This window comes from Castor canadensis, chromosome 6 (assembly GCF_047511655.1).
Source record: "Castor canadensis chromosome 6, mCasCan1.hap1v2, whole genome shotgun sequence".
NCBI classification, from domain to species: Eukaryota; Metazoa; Chordata; class Mammalia; order Rodentia; family Castoridae; genus Castor; species Castor canadensis.
Genome location: NC_133391.1, coordinates 60,804,030 through 60,808,500, shown reverse-complemented (window position 1 = coordinate 60,808,500; position 4,471 = coordinate 60,804,030). Strand labels below are relative to the sequence as shown.

General features: G+C 39.6%; 1 non-coding gene across 1 annotated transcript; it reads right to left on the bottom strand.

The window, feature by feature from the left end:
• Positions 1-2,008: 2,008 nt before the first annotated feature.
• Positions 2,009-2,115, bottom strand: LOC141424443 (U6 spliceosomal RNA). Its single transcript, XR_012449371.1, has one exon. It is a non-coding gene; the product is annotated as a U6 spliceosomal RNA (small nuclear RNA).
• Between the last annotated feature and the right edge of the window lie 2,356 nt (positions 2,116-4,471).

Sequence of the window (4,471 nt, the reverse complement as noted above, 5' to 3'; positions counted from 1 at the left end):
ATCATATCATTTGCAATTAGGGATAATTTGGCTTCTTCCTTCCCTATTTGAATCCTTTTATTTCTTTCTCTTGCCTTATTACTCTGGCTAGGAATTCCAGTACTATATTGAATAGGAGTAAGGAGAACGGACACCCTTGTTTCATTCCTGACTTTAGAGGAAATGGTTTCAGTTTGTCCTGTTTGGTATCATGTTGAGCAAAGGTTTGTGCTTATTCTGTTGAGGTACATTCATTCTGTTCCTAGTTTCTTCAGAGTTTTATCATAAAAGGCTGTTGAATTGTGTCAAAGGCTTTTTCTGCATCAGTTGAGATGATCATGTGATTTTTGTCCTCGATTATCTTTATGTGCTGTGTTACATTTATTGATTTGCATAAGTTGAGCCATCTTTGCACCTCTGGAATGAAACCAACTTGATCATGGTGTATGATCTTTTTGATATGTTACTGAATTTGATTAGCAAGTATTTTATTGAGAATTTTCGCATCCATTTTCATTAAACAGATTGGCCTTTAATTCTTTGTTTTGTCCTTGTCTGTTTTCAAATGAGTACAATGCTGGCTTCATATAATGAGTTTGGTAGTGTTCCTTCCCTTTCCAGTTCAAGGAAAAGTTTGGGGGAGTGTTGGTGTTCTTCTTTAAAGGTCAAGAAGAATTCAGCAGTGGATCCATCAGGTCATTGGCACTTCATTCTTGGGAGATTCTATTACTGCTTGAATCTCCTTGCTTGTTATAGATCTATCTAAGTGGTTTATATCCTCTTGGTTCAAATGTATCTAGAAATTTATCCATTTTTTCTAAATTTTCCAGTTTATTTGAATATAGGTTTTCAAAGCGTTCCCTCACAATCCTCCAAATTTCATTGGTATTTGTTGTGATACATCCCTTTTTCAATTTTTTATTAATTTGGGTCTTTTCCTTTCTCCTAATCAGATTGACCAAAGGTTTATCAATCTTATTTATCTTTTCAAAGAACCAACTTTTTGTTTGATTGATTCTTTGTGTGGTTTTTTTTTTTTTTTGGCTCTATTTCATTACTTTCTGTCCTCATCTTTATTATTTCTTTTCATCTGCTAGTTTTGAGTTTGGCTTGTTCTCATTTTTTCTAGGAGCTTAAGGCATATCATTAGGCTATTCATTTGAGATCTTTCTGTTTTTTGATGCAGGCACACATAGCTATAAATTTTCCTCTTAGCCCTGCCTTTGCTATATCCCATAGGCTCTAGTAGGTTGTGTTTTTATTTGTATTAGATTCTAGGAACTTTGGGATTTCCTCCCTTATTTCTTCAATGATTCACTGGTCATTCAACAACATGTTGTTCAGTCTCCATATGTTTGAATATTTTTTACAATTTCCTTTGTTTTTGAGGTCTAGTTTTATTCCATTGTGGTCTGATAGAATACAGGTAGTTGCTTAAACTTTCATATATTTGCTAAGACTTGCTTTGTGTCCTAGAATATGATCTGTTTTGGAGAAAGTTCCATGGGCTGCTGAGAAGAGTGAGTATTTTGCAGCAACTGGGTGAAATACCCTGTAGGTAACTTTTAAGTCCATTTCGTTTATGGTGTCATTTAATTCTGAGGTTTCTTTCTATCTATTGGTGACAATGAAGTCTCTCACAATCATTGTGTTGGGGTCTGTCTGTGCTTTTAAGTCCTCTGATATTTGTTTAATAAAGTTGGGTGGACCAACATTTAGTGTGTATGTATTAACAATTGCTATTTTCTCTTGATGGATTGTTCCCTTTAATATGAAGTGACATTTTGGGTTGAAGTCTACTTTATCAACTATTAGTATAGCTATTCCTGCCTGCTTTTGGAGTTCATTTGCTTGGAAGCTGTTTTTCTACCCTTTCACCCTAAGCCTAACTGTTTTTGTCAGTGAGATATGTTTCTTGTAAGCAACAAATAAGTGGTCAGATATTATTTTTTAATCCAACTCACTATTCTATGATTTTGATTGGAGAATTAAGACTGTTAACATTCAGATTTAACATTGAAAGATATGTCAGAATGTGGAACACTTCATGAATTTCTGTGTCATTTTCACACAGAGACCATGCTAACTTTCTCTGCATTATTCCAATTTTAGTGTATGTGCTGCTGAAGCGAGCATAAGACTTTGATTCACTTTTCCCCTTCCTAGTACTGGGCATTGAAAACAGGGCTGCATGCCAGGCAAGCACACTACTACTTGGGGCACACTCTCAGCCCTTTTTGTTTCCAGTTTGTTTTTGAGATAGGTTCTCACTGACTGCTCTGGCTGGTTTCAAACTCAAAGTACTCTTGTCTTCACTTCTTGAGTAGCTGAGATTCCAGGTGTGTACCACCACACCTGGAAATTTGATTTTTCTTTTGTGGTACAAGAGTTTGAACTCAGGGCCTACACCTTGAGACATTCTATCAGCCCGTTTTTTTGTGATTTTTTTTTTTTTTTGAGATAGGGTCTTGTGAACTATTTGCCTGGGCTGGCTTTGAACCACATTGCTCCTGATCTCTGCCTCCTGACTAGCTAGGATTACAGATGTGAGCCACCAGTGCCCAACTTGAAATTTGATTTTTGAGTGAGGTGGCACGAGGAGGCAAATTATGTCAGGTGTGGCAGCTCACACCTGTAATCTTAGCACTTGGTGGTGAAGGCAGGAGGACTGCAAGTTTGAGCCAGCATAGGCTACATAAGTGAGACTCAAAAAAGAAAAAAAGGGGAAAATATTTTCTCATTAAGATTCAGGCTGTGTAAGTCCACAGCCCAGTGTTACGTGGTTAACCTGGGGTCTTGGTTGGTCAGCAGTGCCAATGGTTCAGTAGGGAAGCAGGGTTTAGCACAGAGGATAAGCTGGGACCTGCTGGCCACCTCTGTACTGTCCACCACTTCATGCAGCAGCCTCCCAGGTATCATGGCTACTGCTTGCTCTGCCTTCCAAGTCCCAAATAAGTTCTGCTTTATACAAATCCAACTTGGGACAGTACAGAGAAGGGGATTCTGAGAGCACTCCTAAATCAATCGAGCTGACAACTGTGCATTTCAGCATTGTTTTTAAGAAAATAAATGGAGATGGTACACGTGAGCCAGGGCCTGGCTGGGAGTTAGTGGTTATTAAAAGCTCGTTTATTTATCATGGCATTCGTAAATCAAGTGACCTGTGCCCATAGCATTTAGACATGAAGTCATTGTTTATCACCATGCTAAAATAAGTCAATTAATTGCTGACACACATTTTAGGGTGAATAGTTTTCCAGTCACTGTATCTCTTCCTATGAACATGTCTGAAAATGATTTATGTGAATAACTGCTAACTTGGTTAAACATAAAAAACCATAAAGACAAGTGATGTGTTTCTTGTTTTTAGGCTTTTCACTAGCATTGTCATTGTATCTTTAGCTTTAAAAATAAGAATAATGGATCTTTTCTTGTTTCCCTATCACACTTTTGACTGTGTTTGTTAGGTCAAAATCTTTTTATTTTAGTTTTTGTGGTACTGGGGGTTGAACTCATGGCCTTCACCTTGAGCCACTCCACCAGTCCTTTTTTGTGATGGTTTTTTGAGATAGGGTCTCTTGGAACTATTTGCCCAGGCTGGCTTTGAACCATGATCCTCCTGATCTCTGCCTCCTGAGTAGCTAGGATTATAGTTGTCTGGTGCCTGGAAAATACATAACCTTATTTATTTATTATTTTGGCAGCACTGGGGTTTGAACTCAGGGCTGCCTGTTAGGCAGGCACTGTACCACTTGAGCCACTCCACCAACCCCAAAATCTTTTTCTTATGATGTACTTTCTTCAACCTAATTTATTTCTTTCAACTTTCTAGCATAGAATTCATTATTTATCAAACCATGTCAATTTACTACCTGTGTTCTTCCCTATATCTATTTTTTTTTTTTTTTTTTTTTTTACAAAAGAGGTAGCTTGTAAGAATATCAGTAAATGTCATTGTATCAGAAGGGTTCTGGTGGGAAACAAGACATTTTGAAGAGAATTAGATGAAGGGCCATTTGCAGTGGTGTAGGCAGGGTGATGGGACCTGCAAGGAGGTGACAAGGACTAGCAACAATGGAAAGCTGTTACTGCCCCTAGGCCTGAAGGATCAGGGAGGAAATGTCCAGGCAGGTGCTGGAGCCAAGGAAAGGGGTGCTGAGCAGGATCTGCTCTGGGAAAGGGACAGAGTGTCTTCCAGAACCTTCTGCTGAAGCACAGCAGCTGTGAAGGAGAAAAGGGGCCACCTTTGGCTCCGGCCAGTGCCTCTCATTGTGTGAACACAGCTAGCCGCTGGAGAGCAAGGGGGTGGGGGTGAGGGGCATAGCTGATGCAGCAGTTAGGGGCAGATCCCCTGGGAGCAGGGGACTGCACTGCAGGGGTGTGTGTGTGTGTGTGTGTGTGTGTGTGTGTGTGTGTGTACAGGTTCTCTGCGTGGCCCTGAGACAGAGTCAGAGAAGCCAGGAAAGCAGGAGGTACTTCAGCCAGCCTGGGG